This window comes from Manis javanica, chromosome 2, assembly GCF_040802235.1.
Source record: "Manis javanica isolate MJ-LG chromosome 2, MJ_LKY, whole genome shotgun sequence".
Classification (NCBI taxonomy): domain Eukaryota; kingdom Metazoa; phylum Chordata; class Mammalia; order Pholidota; family Manidae; genus Manis; species Manis javanica.
In genome coordinates, this window is record NC_133157.1 from 200,581,526 (window position 1) to 200,608,834 (window position 27,309).

At 39.2% G+C, this 27,309-nt stretch overlaps 1 protein-coding gene and 1 long non-coding RNA gene across 9 annotated transcripts in view; one reads left to right on the forward strand and one right to left on the reverse strand.

Annotated features, from left to right (window-relative positions):
* The window catches only part of SAMD12 (sterile alpha motif domain containing 12), a 392,988-nt gene that overhangs the window by 80,510 nt on the left and 285,169 nt on the right, over positions 1-27,309 (reverse strand). The window lies entirely within an intron of this gene.
* LOC140847982 (uncharacterized) lies at positions 227-22,199 on the forward strand. Its single transcript, XR_012128385.1, has 3 exons — positions 227-1,558; positions 21,556-21,607; positions 21,723-22,199. It is a non-coding gene; the product is annotated as an uncharacterized lncRNA (long non-coding RNA).

The window sequence follows — 27,309 nt, forward strand, 5'->3', positions numbered from 1 at the left end:
TGGTTGTAGGCTAGTGGCGCAGGTGTCAGCTGGGAGGACAAAGTCCCTTTTTCCTTGTCACAGTGCCTGTCTCCATTGTCTGTGCTAGTTAGCCAAGTGCAGGGAGAAGCCTCTGGGTTGATCTTCTAAACTGCTGTAGGTGGAGTGGCCCTTGGGATGGCCTAGGGTGATAGCGGGGGTCACAGGCGAGTGGCGCAGGTGTCTGCCATGAGGAGAAAGTCCTTTCTTGGTTCCTGGTGGCTGTGCCTGTCTCCACTTTCAGAGCCAGACAGCTGCATGCAGGGAGAAGCCTCTGCATTAAGCTGTGTATTTGCTCTAGGCGGGGCTGCCCTTTGTATGGTCTGCAGCAATGGCGGGGACAGTGGGTTTGCACATGTGTGCCACTGGGGAGGAAGGAGCGGCAGGCTGTTTATCGCTTTGAGGGACCTCGGGTTGCCAACCAGGGGGATGGGGGTGCCTGATCTTCTGAAAGTTCACTACCTGCCGGGCTGAGTTTGCTGGGATGATTTTTTCCACCTGTTCTCTCTCTAAACACTTGCCCCTTTATCAGCTCTCTGACTGTTGAGGAGTTTTTCAAAGCACCTGCTTTTCTTTTGTCCCAGGGGGGCCGTTTGTGGGAACCTGTTTGCAGTCTTAGTCTCTGACTTCAGTTTTCACCCCCTCTAATTTCCAGAGCACCATGCAATGTGGGTCTGTGCTCCCAGAGTAGTTTTCTAGGGCTGTGTATTTAGCAGTCCTGGGCTTCCACTCCCTCTCCTCTCTGATTCTCTTCCTCCTGATGGTGAGCTGGGGTTGGGGGAGTGCTTGGGTCCTGCCCAGTCATGGCTTTTTTACTTTACCCTTTTCTGTGAGATGTTCACTTCTCCCAGATGTAGACTGACTGGTGTACTCTTACTTCTGGTCACTCTTTTAGGAATAGTTGCATTTGCTTTGTTTTAAAAAAATATGTGGTTTTGGGAGGAGACTTCTGCCACACTTCTCATGCCACCGTCTTTTTTCCTCTATTGGGGAGTTTCATTTGAAAACTTTCCCTTTTATGATATGTTCCCACTCAGAAATTTTAAGCATGGATACATAGTGGTTTCTGGCTTATAGATGCTTGCTGGCACCCTAAAGTAAAAATGTATGACATTCTGGAAGGTGTGGTGCTCATTTTGAAAGAACAAAGATGACTCTGAGTCATAGTTTTCATGTGATTAAAATGGGTAAATAAAGGTGACTTTAAAAGACTGCCAAATCTTCCATCCACCAAGCTCATTAAATGAAGCTTTTCCAAATATACTCCTTTGGGTTCTTTATGGGCAACTTTAATGGTCCCTTTTGCCCTTTTTTATGATAAAATAAAGAAAGCTCCAGGTTCCTTACATGTCTTTAAGACAGATGAAATAATAATCCAATCTCTTTGTCTTTTACAGTTTGGTGTGCACCTGGCTTAAGGCAGAACTGGCTAGGATGACCTCATAACTTCCCTCAAGTAATGTTTTCTATAAATTTTCACACTGAATTGAGCAAGAATCAGCATATCCTGTTTGGAACAACTCAAGAATTAGATTGACATGTAAGTGATTCTGATTGCCTAATGTATCCCTAACCCCTCCAATCTTCATCCCTAAGGAGTGTGTAATAGCCCCTCTTTCACTTTCTACCTAGAGAAAAATGAAACATCAAGAATACCTGGGCATGAAGATGGAGAATTCATTAAATTTTATTGCAATTGTCAGAGGTGGTATATGTATACTCAGCATCATTGTTTTCTACAAAATAGTCTATGGGAGAATCTTGGAAAACTAGCAGATAAAAATTCATTGATTTTACTGGAAATGACATGATCATAGGCAGATAAATGACCTGACTGAAGTTCCCTCTAATTTCCATGTGGTGCAGAAGTCTATGTTATGTGGGGCCTTGTACTGTTCAGGCAGGCTCCTCCTGATGTCCTATTCAATTTCCCTGCACTTAGCCATGTTTGTTCAGGAATGGTCACAAGAAAGAGCCAGGTGTGTGGGTGGACTTTGGGACTGGATCTCCCAACTCTGAGTGGTTTGTAAATCCATATTGCTCAAATCACGCCATGGGCAGTCATGAGTTTTGAATCAACATTCCATGGGAAATCTGAGAGTTCCCATGTTATAGCGATTACATACACTTTGGGGAGAATACAGGGGATTTCTTTTTAAGAACCAGAGAAGCAGAAAAAGCCCAACACTCTAAACAGCAGCTTGAAGGTTCATTGTATTTAATGAACTCTGAACACTGCCATGAAATAAAGAAGGAACGAGTGTTATTTTCTCAGGTTGCTGCAGCATTGTGAGACTTCCCCAAAGCCTTTTCTCCACTCTACTGCCATTCATCTAGAAAAGACCCTCTGATTTAGAATGGCATGCTTGAAAGACTTTCATGCCAGAGAGAATGTGGCATAGTGGAAATGGACACAGGCTTTGGAGACAATATAGTGTTGTTTCAATACCAGGTCTGCTCTTTTATGATTGTGTGACTATAGGCAATTTGCTTACATTTGTCCAGACTTGGCATTCCTGTCTGTAAGCTGGGAATAATAATTTACCATTTCACAGAGTGCTTGTAGAGATTGAATGGGACCTAGTCCCATTTTTTTTACTATTTTTTACCATATTTTACTATTGTAAAAATATGACCCTGTTTCAGAATGTTTGTTTGATCCTTGGATAAAGGCACACTATGGCTGGTTGTATAGTTGTGGTGCTTTAATTTGGTGGATGGGGGTAAGGGGAGTAAGCATATGTTAGAAAGCTGTGTTGGGCTCTTCTTCTGTCTGAGACGCAGTTAAGGATGGCAATTTTGTCTTTTTTGGAGCTACTCATCTCTGGATATGTTTTGTTTGTTTCCTGTTTCTCATCAATCCCTCTTCTTTTTTCCTTCTGAAACCCACCCAGATAAAAACAAAACAAAACATAAAGGCCAACACTACCACTCCCTTACGCTATTAAGATGAGAACATTTTCTTCCGTTATGCCTGGGGCAATGTGTCATAAACTGGCAGGCTTCTCCTGCTCCTTTTAACTGGGAATCCTGGGTGGCTGGATCAGGAGGATATTGAGTATGAAGGCTGGATCAGAGGAGGAAGAAGGAGCGCATGAGAGTCAGTCGGATTAGCCACTCGAGATCAACACCTGTGCACCAGGAGAACCAGGTAGATCATTGAGAATGATAAGGGAGGTTTGGAGAAGTCAGATTAAGCATCCACAGCATAAGTGCACACCATAGTGTCTATATGTAGAATCAATGTTTGGTTATAGGTATTCCATCTGAAATCACCAATCAGTACCTACCATGCTGAATAGAGCCAGGAAGGTAGCCTGGTTTCATGTACCTGAGAGAACTCATTCAAATCCCTGCTCTAGCACTTACTAACTCTATGACTCTGAAGAATTTTTTCTTGGCTGTAATATTGAATTGTTTAAAGGATGTATTAAGATAATATAAGGGAAGCACCTAGTACCTGGAATATAAGAACCAATTGGCAAAGTTAGTACCTGGAACCAAGAAATTAAGGAAGAATGTTTTCTAAATCAAGAGCAAAAAGCTAAGGATACTAAAAGGAAACAGTTAATGGATGAAAACAGTTGGCATATTGCTGGGAGTTAGAGGGAAACTGACATCACCACTGCCTCCTGACTTGTGTCCAGTTTTTACTACCATAAACTCATGATATTCACATGTAATAAATAGTAAAGAAAGAGAGGACTGGGGGAAAGGGTCACTCACGAAGCACATTTGAGGGTGGTTCCTGATGTTGTTGGATGTTTCAGTTTTGTTATTGTTGTTTACTCATATATTTTCCTTGTGGTCCTCAGGAAGTGTTAGCCAAGTTGTAGACTTCCATGAAATTATGAATGGATGGCTTTCAAGAAGTTATTGGTCTATATGAAAGCCCCTAATAAATATATGGCCTGTACAGTCACACTTTCTACCCACATTTAACTGGGCCTTGGCCCACAAAGATAGGAAAATAACATGGAAAACTTCTGCTTTTCTGGATTAACTTAAACCCCGTGTTCTTGGTAGATTCAAGCTTGCCATTGAAAACAACCCTGTCATGAGACCTCATGGACTGACTGTCCTGATGATAAAGCTTGGGCCTCTGAGCAGTAGTTAATTTTTCTATCACAAAAATAACAATGGGAATGATGAAAAGCAATGATAATAATAGCTACTAACTATGCTTCCAGCTTCTGTGCTAAAAATTTTATAGACACTATCTTTAATTCAGTACTGCAAGGTAGATATTATTACCCATTTTACAAATGCAAAAATTGAGGCTTAGAGGTACTAACAACATGCCAGAGGTCACAGTTAGTTTCTAGTGGCACTGGAATAAAATTCAGGTTCAGGGGACCACAAAGATTTTTTATGACATCACCCTGCACAGCTCTCTGTGGTGACCTCCAAAACGTCAGATCTTTTCAGAGTCATGAAAATTCTGATTTTGATTGCTTTGGACTCTCTTTCCCATCAATTTCTTTTTTTAAACTTTTTCCTCTTGGTATTGTAACTTGCAACCACTGGGGACTAGGGCTCTAAGACAGTGATTTCAGATTCCTTGAAGACCATTATGAACTATAATTAGTTCATAATAATTAGCAAGACACAAATGCTTGTTTAAAAAAATTCCATTCATTTAAAATGATTTTTAATTTTATAATGACTAGTACATAATTATAGCAGAACAGAGATATTTAGTTAGAAAAAAATAACTTCAAATATGAGAGCCCATTTATTGTTTATTTGTGCTGGAGTGCTAATCACTTTGAAAACTACCAAAACTTTGTATATGATTACTAACAGCATTCAATAGCAGCTTTGAGAGAAGCTGAACCAATCCTTTTTTTTTTTTTTTAGCTCCATTAACATAGGGGAAATAACAACAAATGATAAGTGCTATTTATTAACAACGAATAAATGCCCTGGTGGGGCACCTATTCACTATGTCATCAATACTTTCCTGCTCTGCGGCCAGTTTAGGTCTCTTAAAAAGAAAAAGAAAAAGAAAACCAACCATGTCTTCCTGGTCATTTTCAAAATAAGAACAACCACACAAGACCAGTGAGGAACACTTCACATGGTATTGTTTTTCTGTAATATATTAGCAAATCCTGGTAGCTTCAATTTGGTTTCATTACATGTCCAATATATGCATGCATCAATTCATCTTCTTTTTTTCCCCATAGTTAAGATTTATGCACTTTATTAATCACCTCATGACAGTCATCTCAGCAGTTTCATTTAGCAGAGTAAACTGGTCAAACCCTGTCAGATTTCTGGGGCTGTCACATGGCAAACTTTGGATTCCTGGCAACTTGAATTACTCTTGCCAATATGAGATTTTTCAGAGCAATCCATCTTAGAGCTATCTAATATATCGCATCTGCCTCTGCTCTTCTCCTAATTGATAGGTTGGGAGAGATACCTGCTAGATCTCACAAATGTCCTCTGTAACAGCTTTGGGAGAGAGATTTCTTGGCAGCCACAGCTCAAAATGGCAGGCGGTTAAACGTCTGTTTTTTCCAGTGTAATTTGTATGTTGGGGGGGCCTCTGTGGTACTCAGGCTCCACATTTCTGAAGGGCTTTGATATGAAAGAACAACCTTCTTCCATGTGTTCACTGCCTGCTCAGGTGGTCTAAAAATAGGCTGCTGCCAGGTGTGATGGAGCGGCCACTCATGGGCTCTTAGCTTACGGTCTGCTAACCAGGTTCAGGGGCTGCTGACACTTTCTAAGGTGCTGTCACCAGTGCTCTTATTCTTGGCCACACAGCTTTTATATTATCACTTTTCTGATGCCATCTCTACTCCTAAAGTTCTGAAAGGATGCAGTTCTAACATACTTAGTATGGACCCAAATAATTCTCACATACTCTTGTTATTAAGTCCCCAACAGCACAGGTGAGTTACTGGCTGACGTGCTTTGAGACACAGAGTACAGAGTTGGGTTCCCAATGCAGCTGTGATCAGAAAGAAGCAATCTTGACTTGAATTAAAGAGAGGCGTCTTCTGAGCTTCCCTGTGCCTTACAGGTTTACAGGATCCAACAGATGGGCTTGGGAGGTGGTACTTTTCATACAAAAGAACTTAGATAAGGAAGATTTAATGACTTGCAAGCTCTCACAGTGGATCAACTAATAGAAATTATGGCCCTTATGTAACAGCATGGCACATGAAACCTAAAATAAAAAGTGACCAATTTGATATTAAGAAAATATAATGAGAAATTTAGAGAAGAAAATGGGTTACTATGGTGTTATTTCCACATGGTCTTTCAAATGCAGTTGCACTTCTAAAATCTTGGAATTAATAGCATTCAAAACTCCCCAGCCTCGCAGGTTTATAAAGTGGTGGTGTGGTAAACAGAGTGCTAGACTAAAACCTGAGAGACCTGTATGCTAGTCTTGACCTTGTATTAAACTGTACAGTCTTAGGTCAGGCTATCAAACTCACCATACAATTAAGTGGCTGGAATAGCTTGGTGGTGCCCAACCAGAAGCCCTCAAAGGTGGCAGTGGCCTCCTTGCCTTATTTTTGTTTTTCAGAAAAAGCCTAACAGAAATCATACATTTACCCATAATAAGATTATATAGGATAATTAAAATGTCACATTTATTTGCTCCTTTTCTTTAAATTTTATTAATGGACAGAGGTAACACTAGTTATTTCATGCAAATCCAATAGTTTAATCAGAGGATCATGTTTTTACTTATTGGGAAATCAAGTTAATTGTCACTTAACTGCAAACCAAGGGGAATCTTTCAAAAAGTGAAACACATAGGGAAAAGTAAGCTTTACATGGGAACTTGGTGGTGGCCTGTTTGGAAATGGTTTCTCAAAAATCCTTTCCAGCTCTGGATTTCTATTATTACAAATCTGTAAACATAAAAAGAAATTCTGTAGTTCTTCTTCAGTGTCTTTCGAATTTCAGTGTAGAACAGTTTTTATTTAGTAAACCCATGGCTTTACAACTCCTTTCCCATTTAATTCTGCATATACCTACAGTGAGAGCATTTTAACCAAACCTCACAATTTCCTCGGCTTACATACTCCTCACTTCACTGGCCTAATTATTTTAATAGGCAGCTTAACTGAAATGCTGGCTCACATTTATATTTCAATTGTGTACAGTTCCTAGTACAATGAAAGCCTTAGAAGTCTTTCCTATTCGTGACAATGTCTCACTGCACCTATTTGTTAGGGACACTAACAAAGTAACTTCACTTTATCTCTACACATACATTTTTTCTTTCCTTTTTATTTTTCCCAGATTAACAATGCAAAGAAAGATGCCAAAGTTCTACCATTTTGGCTGTCTAGATGAAGAGAAAAGAGAGTGCCTCTCTGGACCAGCAGGAGGGCCTCGATCTGGTGGACAAAGATGGAGACCAGCAGCATTCCCTGGGTCAGAAGAGCTCAGAGTTCTTGGCTACTCGCATTCTATTTGTTCCCATCATTTAGCAAATAATTCTCTCAAAGGGCAAAAAACAGGAAGTGGAAAAAAGAATGACATGGAAAGTCACTTACTAATCATAGTCCTTGGGGAATGGAAAACAGAATTCCTCTTATGGTCTAATTATTCTCTGGTATCTTTAATGAAACCAAATCATGAGGGTTTCCAGTGTCTGGCTGATGTTTCAGAGGCCTGATTGCCATGTGTCCTTGGCTCCAAAGGGAAATATTCACTAACTTCCTGAAGTGTATTTATTATCACATAGTACCATTTAGTACCGGTCCCCCAAAAAAACCTTTGTCATTTTTCTAACATGAAAGGAAAAAGCGAGAGGAACATAAAAGACCTATGCAAACTGCCATGTGTTTTGCTTGCTTGAAACAACAATAGTGGGACTTCAGAATCTGGTTAATGGGTCAACACCGTGTAGCTGACTCTTTGGTGACTACTGTCAGGCATACAGCACTGGACCCTATGCAAGCATCTGTTTACCAGGCAAAAGTCAATATATGTCTCTTTTATTTCTGCTTCGGCATGTGGGCCCATAAAAGGAGAAAAATGCTGCAGAGTCATGCTTTAGAAACTGACTTCTTTGCCTACTAAACTGCAACATGCCGGAATCAGGGGATTTTGGTAAATCTAATAAAACATGTCCTGGAATCCTTGGATCAAAAGCAGTGTTTACAGATTCACAGGAAAACAGCACTAATAGCTACTTCTATTCTTTACTCCTATTAGAATGGGCTGGACTTTAATTCTTTATTCCATTTAAAAAACACAAAAACAAACCTTTGCAAATTGGGCATTATTTCATTTTACTTATCGCAGTGTTTGAAACTCAGAAATATTAAGTAACATCCCCAAGACCATACAGGTGCTAATGGTAGAGCCCAGCTAAATATTTCTAAATACCTTAAGAATTATCTAGACCCCATTTTACACACGAAATGCTGAAATTTAGAGCCATAAGATATTTAGACGAAGTAAAATAGCGAGTTTGAAGTGTTAAGGCTATACATTCATATACAGTCAACTCTGATGATTCATGGAAACCAAAGGGAATGTTACTTTGATGGTTAGCTTCCCGTGGGCCAGAAAACATGTCTGATTTGCTCACTTTAGTGTTGGCACAGCCAAGGCATTTCACCAATATTTGTGAATGAAAAGACAATAGAAAATAAGTCAATTTATATTTGGGTTTGAAATACATGTTCTAATTTATCCTTTTTGGAAATTTTATCTTCTTTAGGGTTTCCACAGCCAGTTTGTCTATTTTTTTTAAGCGCTTTGGTGAAAATCAGAGCCAGATGTGTGAAGATGTGAAATGCAAAACACCCCCATTGTGCAGTCAGATCATAGGTCCTAACTGGTGATATTTTCTACCCACAGGGCTCAAAGCCTGCTCTGGCACGCAGTCCCAACTGCCTTCACAACCACTTGACGGGCTCAGTCAGGTCTCCACGATGGATGAGATGGAGAATTGGCAGGCAGAGGGAAAGGGACCTGGGGAGGTGTTCCAGGGGGAGATCCCCCCTCTTAGGTCACTCAGAAACAAGGTCCTTTGTCTCTCATACAATTAAGTCCTCAGACACAAGTCAGCTAAACCAGACCATTCTCACACCTGATTTCTCTGGTATTGAAGGCACATCTCAAAGCTGATAATAAACCCACACCCAGCACGACCTCCTCAGTTTAACAGAATTGGCCCCCAAATCAGGGTATCCTTGCTTCCCAATCAGAAGGCAGCCTGCTTTCATGGCAGACATGTCTGCCTGTCAGGTTAGGTGGGGAATATGCTTGTTCAGCAATGAGGCGTGAGCTGACATTCAGGGACATAAGCAGAGCCTTCCATGCAACGTTGGAGAGAAAAGCTCTTCCTTCCAGACCAACAGCCAGGAATACCATTTTCTTGTTCGATGACTACAAATCTTTTCATTTCTACACAAAAGCTCTGCAGCCTGGCTATACATCTTGACTCTCCCCTGAGCTGAGCAGGCTGAGAAGACTGACAGTGTTTTTAACAAACATGACCAAGTTTGATGTGTGCCATCATCAGTGAATAGAACATAAAGTTAATTGTTTCCCTAGCAGAAAAGAGCTGCAGTGACCTTCTTCACTAGTAGAGCTGAAGTGTTTCAGGCACCCTGAAGCTTGGCTGAAATTACCAGTAGTTACATCAGGAGGGCTTGTTTCTGAAAGTTTTTTTCCAATGTGACATTCATAATTTATGAATAGGCCAGTACACAAAACCATATCTGTAAGAGTGACTGAGGGGTGGAAACAGGAACTTAACTTCTTAATAATAGAGGAAGGATGAAAAAGACAAGAAAAACAAAACAAAACAGCCTTGTGGGTAATACATGGAGGGTAAATATTATCTTGTATCCACCATCAGTAATCAGAAAAGAAAAGAATCATGCCGGGTTATGCAAAAAAAAAGTGATGTTTTGGACCTTCTTTCTTCCCTGATCCGCTTGCTCTCTGAGCAACTGGTTAGGTCTGAGTATATTTAGTGGATTTAAGGGTGTTTTTAGAATTGTTTAGACTCATCTAGTTAAGGAAGACCAGGATGGAAGACTGGGATTCATTCTGCTCTGTAATGTGTATTGTCAACAGAACTGGCAGCAAAATTTGGAGTGCGGGAACTTTATTGTGCAATTTTATGAGAGGTACACCTAGCGTTAGTTTGCAGTTTTGGTAATTAGAAAGAATAAACCTTTTTTTTTTTCTTGAAAATTGAGAAAACAGGACATACAAGTCATTTCGACACAAAATAAATGGAGTTTGTCTAGGTCAATTTTTGGCACATTGATTCACGTAGACTTCTCCATCAATTAGATACAACATAACATGAAATAAAAAGAGAATTGGATTCCTCTAATCAACTGAATTACAAGGTCAGAGCTCTAAATTACTGCTTTGTTGTTGAGCAGCAAATTATTGTGAAAGGGTATCTTTTATTTTTATGCATTCATTTAATCTCTGTATTTATACACTTTTTAATAGCCACCTGATAAATGCTGGGATGCAAATATATGATGCAGTTCAATATATATAGATTACACTTTTCAGCATTCTAAATCTTAGAGATGCTTTGAAGCTCTGAAATAACCAATACTATACTTACTGGAAAATAAAACCATGTCTAAACTGCATGAATCCCAAATATCAATGGATAACAAAGATGCGTAATTTCAAATATGAAAGTATCAGATGCTAGAAACTCAATTTAGTACTGTAAACGCACAGCAATTTTTATTAAATAAAAACTTAAGTACAAAACATATTAAAATCCTAGGATACAAAGGACTGCATAGTAATAATAATGGCAACCCAGCTGTCGTTTATCAGATGGGCACTACGGGAATCGAAATACAGACCAAGCTGTTGCCTTAAAGGAACTCAAAACATAGGTAATACAAGGAAACACAGAATAAAAGAAAATGACTATAACTGAGCATTTCCTATAGGCCAGACATTAAGCAAAGAACTATAGATATGTTTTATACTCACAATAAGCCTACCACACAGGTGTTACCAAGTCCATGTTGCTGGGAAGGGTCAGTATATCTCTCCCTTGAGACAGCGAAGAGCTACAAAGACATTCTCTCCGGCTCCATCTCTCAATGCTCTCTATCCTGTCTCTGTGCTTCCCTATGCTCATCTTTTCTCCATTTCTCCAACACAGAGTGCTCTTATTTTTTTGTCTTTGAACTTGAGTTCAAAATGCTCCCTCTGCCTTCATATATAGTTCAACTATTCTTTCCTTTGAGAAAGAAGACTTCCTAGAGCTCTCAGACCAGGTAAACCTTTATATGCCTGGCATTTAACAAAATCTGTTAATTCCCTATTATTTGTAGGAACACTTGATTAATATCTTTCTCAGTAGATTGTAAGTTCCCTGAGGGCACAGCCCGCATATGTTACACTCATGAATCTCCAGGCTTCATCCAAGATCAGTGCAGGACTGGCGCCTGCAAGGTGGTGAGCTAGGAGGCCCCAGTGCTCATCCCCAAACAACAACAAAACAACACATAAATGACTATAAACTGATGAAAGTAGCTCTGGGAAAATAAAGGACTACAAGGAAGGGGCAAAAGCCCTGTTTCGAATGGACCTTCAACTGAGGAAGACTGCAGAGAAAAGCATAGGAAGCATTTTACCTGCATCATCTCAGTCCCCAGTCCAGATCAGCTTGACACCAATAGGAAGTCCCTCAGAGGGATTTTACAGGGAAAGGGAGGACAGGGAAACCCCAGGAATTCATGTCACGACCAGGGACATCAGAAGTCTTTGTGAGGACCCTTCCAGTCTTCACCAATACCCATCCCACTCACGGAGCTGCCCAGAGTCCCTGCCACTACATCTCCTCAACTGTTGCTGAGGTGAGACCTTCCCCCGTGGACCTGAGTCACTGCTGTGTCCTGATCTCCAGTACCTCCCCATCTCTAGGGACCGGAGCTTCCCCTGCACTGTGCCTGCCTCCTGGGTCTGGGCTCAGGGCTTTGACCAACCATCCCTTGGTTATGCTATTGCTTTGAGCCCCTCAAAAAAATTTAAAATAGGTCTACCATGTGATCTAACAATCCCACTCCTGGGAATATATCCAAAGGAAATGAAATCAGTATCTAGAAGAGATATCTGTACTCTATGTTCATTCCAGCATTATTTACAATAACCAAGATACAGAAACCTCAGTGCCTTGATGGACGAATGGTCAAAGAAAATGTGGTACATATACACACCGATTGCAGAATATTATTCAGCCACAAAAAAGGAAATCTTGCTATTTATGACACATAGATGAAGCTGGAGGGCATTATGCTAAGTGAAAGAGACAGAGACAAAATATTGCATGGCCTCACTTAGGTGGAATCTGAAACAGAGTCAAACTCATAGAAACAGAGAGTCAGCTTGGAGTCTATGGGAACAGGGAATTGTAGGTCAAAGGGTACAAACTTTCTGTGACGAGTAAGTTCTGAGAATCTAATGTATAGCATGGTGAATATAGTGAATAATTTGCTAGTGTATGCTTGAAATCTGCTGAGAGTACATCTTAAGCATTCTTACCACATAAAAAAAAAAAAAGAGTGAACTAGGTAGGATGATGGATGTATTGATTATCTTGATCTTGACAACCATTTCATAATGTATATGTATACCAAAATCATGTATATATACTTTTCAATTATTCTTCAATAAAGCTGGAGAAAAAAAAGTACAGAGCGCATAGTAGGTACTCAATAAGCACGGATAGAGTGAATGACTTAACAACTACTCCCTGACAGAGCCAAGGTTAGACCTTTTTATCAGTGCCATTGGACGTTTACCATGTATTTTTAACCTGCATTTTTCAAAAGGATTTGCCATCTTGTGTTGTCTTACAAAATAAGGTTAACAAAGTTTGGGTCTTGTTGTCCAATTGTTAAGAGTTGGTTTGCTCATTCATTTATATTTTCATCATGTATTCATTTACTCAATAAATATTTGTTGACCACCCAGTCTGTGCTAGGGACTCTTCTAGGCACCTGGGATACAACAGTAAATAAAACAGACAAAAATTCTTAGGATGAATGACATTCTGATTAAAAATAAGCTCAAGTCCACAATCTTGATTCAATTTCTGAGTACCTACTATGTATAAGACTGCATGTATAAGGTTACATAACCTGTTGACATGCAGAGTAATGGACAATTTTTAATTAATATAAATATATCAAATATGAAGTGCATGAATAATGAGCTGGATGCAGTGATAAGCCTTCCATAATGGATATTCAAATGACTGTCATGCTTTTCAAGAACCAGGCATTTATTCTGCTCATGCTCTCAAGGCTCTGCATGTAACTGAATGAATTTTTGACAGTAGTTTTCATGGATGGCTTAGGAGACATGAAAGAAAACTGAGGTTGTCACCAAGCAGTTGCTCTGTAGTTTTCCCCTCATTTGATGATGTAACCCATCCTAAGAAATATATTCAAAGGAATGTCACTTGGACTCTGATGGTCATTCAAAAAGAAGAGTTACTCAAATGTTTAAGTCATGGCCATGTCACTGATATAAAGACAATACCTTTTAAAGTGACTAATTTCACAGGGACAGCATACATTGGATGTACAAGCTTTGGTATGTTCATTTAAAAAGCCAAAAGGAGAAATATAAATGGCCAGTAAATCAGATAAGATAGCAATTGAACATTATCAGTAGAAAATAAATGCAAATTAAAGTTGCATGCCATTTTAAACCTAATTAGAAAATGTTTCGAAGGAGAAAGAAATGCTTAGTTTGCAGAGGCTTTTATAGGAAGGGAACTGTTTTACAGTCTTGATGGGAGGGTAAATTATTATAAATTTTAAGAAGGGCAGTTTGTTCAATATGGGGATATAAATTAAATTCCTTAAAATGTTCATATAATTTTTTTGAGTGTATAACTGTGTTTAACTTGGGAAAAATAAAATGATTTTTATAATTCGATATTTATTTTAAATCATAATAATATCTAAACAGAAAAAGTCAATTGCAATGCTTATAATGGAAAACAGCATTCATCTGCTCATTTCTCCTTATGCTAGTGAACTTCTTGCTGAACATACTGCATTTAACCATCTTAGCTCTTTCTTGTAGTATTTATCTCAATTGTTCATACACTTTAACCAAGGATTCCCTTGCAAAGAATCTACCTTAAAATATTATCAGACATGTATACAAAATTTAGGTACAGGGATGATCATTTCATTGTTACTTACAATAAAACGAAAATCAGAAGCAACATTTGTTTGTATTGTCTGAATAAATATGCAACAGAATATTAAAGAGCTGGGCATATATAAATGAAATGACAATAAATAGCTTATAAACTACATAAATATATGACATTATCTTTGGCTAGAGGCTTGTATCAAAGATGAATTTTTCTGTGTGTACTCTTAATTTCAAAATTTTTTTCAATAGTTTGTTTATAATGAGAAAAATGAATGCTGCTTTAAAATATAAATCTATTTTCTGTAATCTTGAGGCTTTGATTTTACATAAGGTATTGTGGGGCAGTAGGCAATAACAGGGTTGAGGGAAATGCATGTTTTCATAGGGTGTATTTGGGAAAAGTCATTTTTTGGGGTCTAATTCTGGGTGTGAGAGACATTAGAGGGGCAACGATACAACATCTGCATAACAGAAGGAAGAGAGTTTGACTAGAAGTCTGCTGAAGTTATGCAATGTGACGTGCATGGAGGCCTGCAGAGGAGGACTGACAAGTGAATGAGGTACCACAGCCCAGCAGATACCCAAGTAGATGAGTGGTGAAATTCAGCAAGATAGGTATAGGCAGGAATGGGGCCATGCAGCAGTGGTTCTCAATGTGTGATCCCAGATCAAGAGAATCAAAATCAACTGGGATCTTGCTAGGAAAGAAAATTCAAAGGTTCCTTTGAAGATCAACTGAATCAAGAGTTCAGTTATCTGGGGTTTCAACTAGCCCTTCAAGAGTTTCCGATGCAGTGTGAAGAACCAAAACACATTGGAGAACCACTGGGGTAGGGGATTATTTAGCCAATGTCTTTCACATATTTTTTTTTGTTAATTTTAAAATGTTATGTATTACAGACAGTGCACATACATAAAATTGTATAGGCTTCTGAGCATTTATACACTCACTACACTTGGAATTAAAATCAACCTCTACAATATGCAAACTTAAACATCTCACCCATTTTGAACTTAAGACATAAAGATGTTTACAAGAAACTGCATGCATTTTGAACACTCATTTATGGAGTCAAATAATTTTATGTATTTGTCAGTTTTTGTTACATAAAGGTTAAAAGATGTCTAACCATGGTGGACCATTCGCAGAAAGTCAGAACAAATAAGCCAGTATAGGAATGCTAATGACAAATTAGAAGCAAGATCAAATAGAGTGACATGGAAATAAACCCTGGGGCAAAAATGGCACAAAAACCTTAAAGAGAAAGAAAATTTTGGAAATTCAGAGTGAAATGTGTTGGGGCCACCGGGTGTGAATAATTAGCAAGCTGTAATCAAGATGGAGGACCCCTAACCTGTGAAATGTGTTACACCATCAACACTGCAAGAGTAAAAACATGGAATGAAAATATGGGAAGCCATGATGGAAGTGGTTCTCCTGACCTCTTGACTGAAACACCTTTGCTCACTGGAGTTGTGTGATTCAAAGCTAAACCTACAGGTAGAAAAGAAGGTCAGCTATCATCTGCCTACACATCACGGACTGGTATTTAATTGTAGACACCTACGAGACGCTTTAAAGGATGCAATATTGGATTCATTAAGTGTTGTATCTTGAAACAAGAGTGTTTATTTATTTGTAATAAGCATATACAAAACTGCATTAATATTTCATTAAAACTTTTAGATCCTGCTAGGTTGGCATGTATCATGACCAAACTAAATTTTATTTTCTAACCAGTATATAGATTATAAAAGCGATAAAGTCTCATGGACAAAAATGATCCACATAGACGGTTACAGAACGAAAAGTAAACATTCTCCTCTTCCACATTTCTACACTTTCTAGACATAACCACTGCCACTAGTTTCTTATGTTTTTCTTAGAGAAATTTTCTACCCTTAGAGAGTCCTTGATTTGCATTTTAGGAATATCTCACTTAAAACAGGTCCCTTAATGAGATGTCACAAAGAAGGCAAAGACAACACACAGAAAATATGACAGTGGGAACTGAAAAAAATTCAGCAAGGTCAAGCTAAGGCCAATAATAAACTAAGTATATAAATACATAATGCTGGAATATGGAAGAGCTTTTCATAATGTTTTCTAGTATCATATAGCTGAGCATTTTTGCTGAGGTAGATTAAAAGGGCAAAGGACCAGAGGGAGAAAAATTAAGCCAGTATGTCATTCAAGGAAGCCAGAGGAGAACTTGGACTCTTTCCAGGGAAGAACAGGATCATCCTCACTTGTTCTCTCTTCGTGAATTTCTCAGGTCACATCTCAAATGTGAATGATGGCATCTTGAATCTGTAGGTATATCTGTTCCTTTGCTCATTAAGTTATTTATGTTATATTTATTTGAGTATCTACCATGTGACATTAGCTCTGATCTCGAAGAGTTTACACAGAGCTGGAGAAAACAAGATAAGCATGCAAAACATTTGGAGAATAATAAGAAGTAGAATATAGAAGAGAGAGACTGAATATAATTAAGTGCCAGCCTGCATAGTACCATAAGCAATGCTTAATTAAATTCAGGTCATAATCCATATCCTGTTCTAAGAAGAGAGTCTCGTACAATTTCTTACTTTCCACTGTAACTAATACCTGGAGTTCAGTCCTGTAATGTAATTTAGTAATGACTTTATTTCCATTCTCAAAAGGGAAATCTCTTGTTCGTCAAATGTGTACACGAGTGTGTTTAAAAATACCTATTTAGTGTTTGGGAAAGGGAGTGTAGACGACTGCATTTAGTGACTGATTCTTTAAATTTAGTACCTCTTGGAAAAGATGACATAGGATCATAAAATCTTCAAAGGGGAGCCTGAGAAATCAGCAAGGCCAATCTCTTGCCTCCAGGTAGGATGGAACTTCTGACCAATTACCTAGCCAAAAAGTTATGGTGACATTCTCTTATCTCTTTTCTTCCTGCATATATTGAACCACAGTATAACCAGGCATCTGGTATTGGAGTATTATAAAGCTGCATGTGATGCTCACTAATGCAAAATGCCTGGAAAGAAACTAAGTTAATACATATGGCTTTAAATTTACAAATGAAGACTCATCCATCATCAAAGATCCAGAATGCTCACTGCCAGGACATAAAAGAGAACTTATGAGAGATATCTGTTTTCATTTGTATATCATCCCTTCAACACAAGCAACTAAGAGAAAGACATGTGTGCATTTCCTGGGCTTGATCTGGGATATGCAACACATTTTACAAAGGGATTAAAGAGCCTGAGGTCTCTTTAGACAAGACTATGTTATGCCAATTTCACATCAGAGACAACTTATGCTGTGGAGTCTTCAAAAGAATAATACTTAGACATTATGCCAAAGCCATAAACATTATTGGAAGTTCTAAAAAAAAATTACATGCAAGAGACAAAATAGAAGACAGCTCTGGAATAGAATCATATGGCTATAACCCAAACATGCATGGGTTCCTTTTCCAGGAGGAAGGGCATGCAGCTTATACTCCATCACCTCACATACCTGATTAGAGGAAACATTAACAAGAGTGCTTTTAAAAATATTCTATGATTAATAAAAGTGAAAGAGGAAACAGAACCCTCCCATGTTTTCAATGTTGGTAGTGCTGGCTTAGGATCGCAAAAAGAAAGTTTCTTTCCCTTCCAATTTTGACCCTTTCTATTTGGCAGAGGTTGGTTTTTTTCCCAGCCTGTGTTTCTAATGGAGCTTGAAATTAACATGGATTTTGTTTACCTCCTAATTTGGTGTCGCCATCATCAGTGTTGTCAGCATAGTTCTGGGAATAGGGTTTGTATACTACTTGTGTTGAGCCAGCAAATGGAGAAATGCAGAAAAGGCCTTGTGCTTATCCCATCCCAGTTCAGATTACCCTTCCATTCACACAAATGGCCTTCACTAAGCAGCCAATGATCTTGGGTACAAAAGCCAACAACTACCTTCAAGTGCTTGTCAGTGACATTTCTGGGCTGCTTTTGATATAGCTGAGTGTGTCCTTACCCCTTCCACTCCTTGTGTCACTCAGAAATTGAACCTTTCCCCATTCTCCAAAGGGTCTCTTTTAGGCTTTCTAGGTTCTCGTCTCTTCTGCTCCTTTGTGAGAGCACCTGTTTTGAAGTCTTCAGATGCTCCCTATTATAGAAAGAGTACCTACCTACCTCTGATGGTGCCTTTGTTTTTCCATTCTGAGTTGTGCTTATGCTTCATGACCATATCAAGTTCACTCTGGGAAAGAGGTAAGAATATTCTCTCCCCAGAAAGTATTATTGAAACCTCACAACAAATCTTATAAACAGAGGGAGTTTTGATTTTCGTTTTTAAGTCTTCATGGTCTTTTGATCCCATTGTTTTGTCCATTAGCTTTTACTGTTTTATTACCAACATTCACCTTTTCCACCAAGGTTTCTGCAATCAGCAAATAAACCGGGGAACATAAGGACCTTCTTTATTTTTATGCCTTACCTTTTAAAATATTTTATTTTAAAAAATGTACTACTTAAATTATTTTTAAATGTAAAATTCAGTGGCATTAAGTACACTGACAATGTTGTGCAACCATCACCACTATTCATCTTCAGAGCTTTCACATCATACCAAATAGAAGCTTTGCACTCATTAAACAGTAACTGTACATTGTCCCCAAACCCCCAACCCTGGGTGACTTTTATTCTACTTTCTGTGTCCATGAATTTGCCTATTCAAGGTACTTCATATAGGTGAAATCACAGAGTATTTGTCCGTTTGTGTCTGGCTTATTTCACTTGGTATAATGTTTTCAAGGTTCATCTTTGTTGTAGTATGGGTTAGAATTTCATTCCTTTTATGGTTCAATAACCCATTACATACACACACACACAAATACATACATACATATGTGTGTGTGTGTGTGTGTGTGTGTGTGTGTGTGTGTGTATAGTTTATCTCTTCATCTGTTGATGAACATTTGGGTTATTTCCACCTTTTTGCTATTGTGAATAATGCCGCTGTGAACACTGATGCACAAAGATTTGTTTAAGTCCCTGCTTTAACAGAAGCACTCTCTTTTGCTTTGCAAATTGTTCAACGTCATCCAGAAATAACGTCCAGCAAAGTCTTGGTTGTTGGTAGTTTATCCTGGTCTATAACTTAGGTTTGGCTGTTGCTCCAGTCACCCGTTAGATTTCAGATCCATGCTGTACTCTTCTTTGCTTGCTCTGTTTGCATGGAACCACATTTCCAGACTCGTTTGCTCTCTGGTTTTCAGGTAGTTCAGCCAATTAGGTACTAGAAGGATACTGAAGAGCAGAGGAAGGGAAAGGCCAGCTTATCTTTTCCTCTATCACTTTGCTTCTGGTGGCATCTTGGGCAGTGGCTGCATGTCGTCCTGCCCATTGGGGTTCTGAGTTCTGTCAGACAACCCTACCTTCCAAGTGCTGCCTCCCCCTTTGTTCTTCCAGGCCCAGAGAAGGTAGAAGCTTCCCACTCTCCTTAATCTCTGGGTTGCCTCATTTTCACAGTTGTGCTGCCAATTCCCTTCATTACATTCCTTCTAAACATACCTGGGGTGATTTTGGGTTCCTGACTAAAACCTAACTGATAACTATTCTGCTGGGAAAAGAAGGTCCAAAGTTTCTCAGGTGCAGAACCTCTGGCAGTGACTCTTAGCAGCCTTCAGTGTAGTATCCACATTATGGAATATTTAGCTGTGACTTCATTTCCAAGTCTCCTGTACACTTTGGTATGGCCATGTGAACAAATTCTGGCCAAAATGACCCTTTCTATGTGTTGACTGGCAGAGTCTAAAACCTTCCTTAAAAGTTAGCTGCTCCATACTCTGCACCTTCTTCTCCATGGATACGACAACTGGAGTTCCATGCTGGAACCGGAGGATGTGGGTCACATTCTGGGGAGAGCAGAACCAGGAGCTGGAAGGAGCCTGACACCCTGAAAAGCTTGTGGAGTTAAAACCACCACCCCAGGCCTGATCTGCCTCTGCAGTTTCACACGAGAAGCAAATAAAATCCCTTTTTGTCCAGCGGCTGTAATTTCAAGTCTCTGTTTATGGCAGCCGATCTGAATCCTAATTCAGCACCCAAATCATAAGCTTGGTGTTTTTCCTGACTTTCCTGATGGGTTTTCTTACACCTTTTCTTACTAAATTAAAGCAAGGTCCTTGATCCTCTGATCTTATCCTAAGTTTTCCCTTCTTCCTGTTTATATTTGGAGTTGACCTAGTCTCATCTAAAACGCTTTCAAACAGCTTTATTCCCTTTATCAGCTTCTGCTTTGCTTATTAAGTTTCCTCTGAAAGGGGAAAAGGTAAAATCTGACTACTCACCAGGCCCATATCCAAACTAGAAAATGATTTGAGTTTGAATATTAGAGAATTTTTAATTAAAAGCCTGAGAACATTGCTCCTCAAGTATTAATGAAGCCAGGAAAATAGAAAATCAGCATGGCTTACCACCACAAGACAGACTGTTAGCATCCTGGTCTGATAGCCCCTCTCACGGAGCTGATGGGCTGTAACGGTACCTAATGGCTGCCAAGCAAAGATAAATCTCACCTATACTTTACTCAAGTGAGCACAATTAGAAATATGGACTTCTAGGGCAGTGGTTCTTCAAACTTCATGGTATATGAAAATCACTTGGGGAAGTTTGTCTGAAATGAGGATTCCAAACCTTCTGCTCGTGATCTAGTTGGTTTGGGGTGGGGGACATGGACTTGCCTGTTCAAAAGGACCCTAGGTGGCTCTAAAGCACATGGCCTACGGACCACGGTATGAGAGAAGCTCTTACACTGCTCCTGGGGAACTCAGGAAGGCTATATAACTGCCACAAGTTCAGAGTGTGTCATCTGCTGGGGGAGGGCTGGGGAACATTAACTGAAGCCTACCAATTTCCAGGGACCTGCTAGGCACTTTCCAGACTTCCAAAATCCTTTGAGTTTATGTTTATGAGGACCTGCATAACTAATATTATTGCCCTTGTTTTACAGTGAGCAACTGAAGGCACAGAGAAACTGAGCAACTTGTCTAAAGTGACAAAGTAGCTTCAAAGCTGGGTGTGTGTGTGCTGGATCAACTCTATTGATTCCTCCAGTTTTGCTCTGCACCCCACCCTTCCCTAATGCCTTCATGTTCTGTATTAGACACTGACCTGTATGGACTGCTTCCCAGGGCCCTCTGCCCTCTGACTTTTGGTTGGGTCGGGTCATGCCCATGGGAAGTGTTGGGAGAAGATTGCGGGGTGGGAGGAGAGTGAGGTCAGGGTGAAGATTCCCCAGCTTCCCTAACTCTCTGAGGGCTGGCCAAAGGTCATGGCTCCTAGGGGTGGCTCTTGCCACATGACTGTTTCTTTCCAAGTTCCAGTAACTATTTTCTCTTCTTGACCCTTCAGGCCTCGTGCTGATAACTGGAGCCCTTCCTTTCTTTCTAAAGAAGAGGAGTTGGTATGTTAACCCTTTTCTTTCCCTATAGTCTGCTCATGACTTTGTAAATATAGTTGTTTCTCTATTAAATTATTTTCCAAGTCACCTATTTATGTGTCACATCTGTTTCTGCCAGGGGTTTGACTGATACAGTCGGCTTGGTCTGAAGCCTTCCTCATTCCACTGTTCTATACGCCTGCTCCCTCCCCTGCTGACGATAACACGACGACGATGATGAAGAAGACAATAAGGGCAACCCTGGTCACCACGGCTGAGCACTAATTACACTCAAGGTACTGTGCTGAGGGCTCTGCATGGGAAGTCTTACTTAATGTCCACAACTACCCTGAGGTGCTATTTCACCTCCTTTGTAGAGAGGAAGGAAATGAGGTTCTCTGAGACTTAATAATGAAATCCAGCTGAGACAGTGAAGGGTGGTGCCAAGATACATAAGCAATACCTACTCCTTCTACCATGTGGAACTGTCATCACACATTTCCCTAGCCACATATGTGTGAATAAAATCTGTAAAAATAAAGATATTGGAAAATCTATGTTACTTATTTTTCAAACTTGAGTTTGAAAAATGCATTTCATTTCAAAAGGGAATACATTTGCTGTAAGTTTTCTTTCTTCAGCACAGCTCAGTCCAGACCCTCCCACTAAACACTTGGTGAGTTTAATGGCCGCCTAGCATGCCTCTACCCTCTCCCTGTATCCCTCTGCATCCTGCTTATGATAGACAAATGCTCCTAAAATTCATTCTGATTAGGGTCACATCTCTGGAAATTTACAATATAATTCAAGAATTACTGATAAATCAAAATTCTAGGTGATACAAACAGTTCAAGGGTAAGATTTTTGATTCTGATTCCAAAATTATTTCTCTACCTTTGAATGCAAGTACTCTGTTATATAGTCAAAAACCTGTAACATCAAACTGTGTTCATGATAAAGCCAAAATCCTTGAATATGTGTTGTGCTTATAACCTGTGGGCCTTTGCTTATGGAGTTCTCTTAGCTTAGAATTCCACTCGCTCTCAAAAATTTTGTAAAGGCATCTTTTATCACCTTTACTGAGCTCTTGGGTCTCTTATGACATTTTCTCCAGATTTATGGTCTTCCCTTCTCACAACTTTTGTTCATGCTTAAGGAAATTAATTCTTCTACTTACTAAGTCCCTTCTATGCTCCTGACACCCAGAATAGCTCCATATCCATGGAACAAAACAGATCTGTTCCCTGCACTCAAAAAATTTACACTCTGGTTGCAGGGATCATTGAAGATGCTTAAAAAATAAGTATTGAAGGAAAGAAACTCTTTGAAGCTCTTCCTACTTTCCTTAAAGAAAAGTAAATATTTACACACCAAGATGTTTGTTGTCACTTCCAGGAATGAGGATGGGAAGAGCCTCTAACATTTTGCCTATGCTGTTCCTTCTGTCGATACCCCTCATTAGTTACTTTCATCCTTCCACCCCAGCTATTGCCTCTCTAGTTAGAAAACAATTCCTCCCTCCCTTGTGCTGCCCATTTACTTTTTTTAGTTTCCTTTTATTCCACTTAAGCCTCAGTCTAACATTGCCAGTTTATCTGCTTTCTCTCTACAGTGATGGGTATGTGCTATTCAGTATCTATTCTTCTCTGCCTCTACTGTGCTTCATTATACTGCAAAGGCTGTGACACCAAAGTATTATATTTTTCAGACTCCCTTGCAGCTAGATTGTAAGTTTAGCAAATTACTCTTTATGAGATTTGGATAGAGGAAGTGAGGTGGAGGCTGCACACGCCCAGCTGTGGAGGCACTGGATTTTTCTGTGGCAGAGATCCTAGGAACAGTCATTACTCCAAGGGTATCCAGAGGCAGGGGCAATGATGGGGCTCCTAATCCCTGGATCACAGCTAAGATGATGTGCTCTGGACCTTAATGATTTCCCCGGTACTCTCTTGACTCTTCACCTTCCATACTGAGGCTGAAAGGACAGCTGGCCTCACAAAACCAGATGGATGGTATTGCTTGGGAGCCATTTCTAGAATTCCAGCAGAAGGCTTGCACTTCCTCTAGACCTGCCTGCAATTTTGTAAGCATCTAATTTCCTACATTAAATACTTTCTGTTTGAGATAGCTAGAGTGGTTTCCCACTTTTGATCCATGACTGATATCCCTACCAGAGAGAGTTTGTTGAGGGTAGGGTCTGTATCTTTTTATTTTTGTTTCCACTGTGTCTAGAATAGTTTCTGTTACATAGTAGAAATATTTTAATGCATGATGATTGTGAATAAGTACTTTACTAGTCTAGCATTGGGCTAAATATTCTCCAGCTATTAAATTATTTCATTCTTACAACAGTCCTATGAAGTTGGAATGATTTGCCTCATTTTACAAATAGGCTCAGAGAGACTTAGCCAAATTGCTCAAAGAATCTGATACAGGATCTGGTATCTACAGCCAGATTCAAACTCAGTTTTTCAGTCTTCAAAATCCTTATTCATTCTAACATGCCATTGCCTCCTTATACCATAAAGGTGTTTCAGAAGAAAAAATAGCAAATATATAACCGATTGCCTTACTGATTCATTGAAGACATCATCACAGAGTTGAAAAAGTTGCTTCTAGATGGTAAGGGCTATATTCTTAAAATAGTCTGTTTCCTCTTGTAAGATATTACAGTAGTAGTCTAAAGTGTTCCTTGGAATAGTAGCTTTGCAATGCCTTTGCAATTATAGTCACAAAGTGGTCAATAGAGTGTCTGTGGACAAACTAAGATGTCACTAAAGCTCTCATGTTAGGACTGCCTTTAGTACAAACACAAGTTCAAGGCCTTTCAGAGTTTCCCTGTCCGAGGAGAAGGATAATTGACTTTACTAGCAGAAAATACTTAAGGCATTGAACTGGAGGACCCAAACTGGTGTTCTTAAAATAATGAGAACCCTTAAGAATTTGCACTATTTCTCACTTCTATTGCAGTAATTGTAAAATAAGCAGACTAAGCATATTTACCTCTTCTTACTTAAGGTTTTGCCACTAAACTGATGTATCAGACTTTTAATGCCATGTATATTCTGTAAATTAAAGCAGCATGGTGTACTGGTTGGGAATAGGATATTTTACATTTTATTACATCTGCAATGACTGTACCTCAGCTGAGTTCTGATTTTCCCTACTACCTTTAAAAACATCTTTCAGATACATTAAAATCTTACTTATTATAAGAAGTAACACTCTGAGGCGTGGTATCACAAATGTATACAGTATTGTTTGGAGAAACTGGTTGTGGAGGCTGCTCTGTTTCTCCTTGGATTATGGAACAACCCATGGGGGGATACCTATGGTGCGAGAGGAAAAATATGGCTTGTATACATTCTAGAACAGGGGTCAACAAATTATGGCCCAAATCTGCCCTACTGCCTGTTTTTGTAAATAAAGTTTTATTGGGATGCAATCAAACACACATTTATTTATATATCATCTATGGTTGCTCTCATGCTACAACAGCAGAGTTACGTGCTGGCAACAGAAACTGTCTAGCCCACAAAGCACAGAATATTTAATATCTAGTTCCTTGTAAGAACTGTAGAAGAAGTGTGCTCACAGCTGTTTTAGAGCAGTTCTGTGAGATGTAGTTACATTAAAATTCTTTCAAAGTTTCAGATTCAGTCTGGTGAAGGTCTAGATGATGGAAAAAAGACATGAATTCTGAGGCTCCCTGTACCTGGAATCAATGGAGGAGCCTCAGCCCCGATTAAATCTCCCAGAAGATATCCTCTTCTTCTTTTTTTCTTAGTTGGCTTCTCTCTCTCCTGCTGCCTCTGCACTGGGACCCTCCCTCTGTGGAACTGTGCTTTTCTCATCTCTTTATCTTCTCTCCCTGGGAATGCCACTTTTTCCTATGATTTCAGACACTCGCCTCTGTGTTTTTGATCACAAGGCTTTTTCTCTAGTTTATTCCCTTTGATGCTTACAATCATTTTTGCTTCTGTGTCTTACTCTTACCTCAAACTCAGTATGTCCAAAAGGTAATTAACTACCTGCCTTCTCTCCAGTGTTCTGGAGTCCCTTCTTATGAATATTTGTATGACCACCCTCACTTTTGTTCTGTTCTCTAAGCTTTTAGAGCCTTTATAAGATTTAATTATATAATATCTTAGACTATTGTTAAGTGTGGGTGAGTATTTTCGCCTCCTTGTAAAAGATGTATATGCCTCCCTTGCATAATTGGTCCAGCCCCGTAACATGACCATCTCCCCCTACAGCTTCTGTTAAACCATTTGTAGTGTGAATATCCATGTAGGACATGCTGTATGTTTTGTGGGCTTTTCTTTTTACATATTTTATCTAATAATACAACAATCTTCATAGTAACAATTTTATCTAAAGTGTACAATCGGGGAAACTGAGGTTCAAAAAGGTTAAATGACATGCCCCAGGTGACACCCTCTTCCTTTCCCACCCATAAAATTCAGAGTTAGGTTCAAAGGCCAGGCTAACTATGAAATTCCTGTTCCTTCCAGACTCAACTCACAGATGACACATGGAGAGCACAGGGAAATTTATTTACCTTAGTTTGGTATTAAATGAAATAGCAATATTCCCTTATTACTGTGAAGGACCTTGTTCTTTCTTAAGATGATGGAACCAAATTGGTGGGAGACAACCATGGAAAGAAAAATTTAGAATTTGCAATTATAAGAGTATATTATATTACAACATCCCAAGATTATAATTTCCCCTTTATCAAGAGCCATTGATACAAAACTATTAGTGGAGGTATTTAAGAGATTTTCTTCCTATCACGTGTCTGCTATGGGGTTTAAGGGAGATATTATCTATCATAAACATTCACACACCAAACTAGAAATCTGCATAGAACAAAAACCACTCTAAGCCCCTGTATTGACATATTAATTAGTTCAAAACACTGATGGCATGCAGGTGTGAGAGCAGCAGGGCAGACAGGTAGATAATCTGTTGGTAATTTGCTAGTACAAATTGAGAGAAGGTAGTCTGGCTTAAACCACAGCTGAGGTGGTGGTTAGGGAATTTCTCCAAGATGTTAAATGTGAAACCGGCTTATCTTCTCTCCTCCTTTCCTGCAGGTACACACCTACACGACTCTATTTATAAACCTGAAAGCACCAATGTTTATCAAGAAGTTCATGAAAATTAATGAAGAATTCCTTCTCTTTTTCCAAACAAAGCATATTATATTGGGACCATTAGGGATCTCAGACAAGATATATAATAAACGATTATGAAGAACAGTATGGTTCCTCCAGGTAAAAGGTGGTTGTTGGGATGGGGCGGATCAGATATGGTATGCCTGCTTACACAACACTGAGAGGAACATCTTCTGTAACCTATTTATTATTGTTTTTTTCTAAGTCTGCTTTATTCACCTCTGGCTTATAGGATTTAATGGGAAGGACAAATGTTCAAATTTATAAAGATTTTCACTCCTAGGAGTAGTTTTGTAATTATTTAGGTCTCAGATGTGGCTTTGTGTATATATATTGTAACTATAGTAGTTTATATACATCTACAGTATGTGCATCCATAGTATATTATATATGTAAATATATTGTATACATAAGTGTGTATGTATACATATGGAGGGGGAAAGGGAGAGAAGGAAGGAAGGAGTGAAAAAGGGCGAGAGATAAAAGAAAAGAGGGGATTCCATGCTGATGAATAATTCTGAATTTTTACTTGAAAGAGATTAAAGG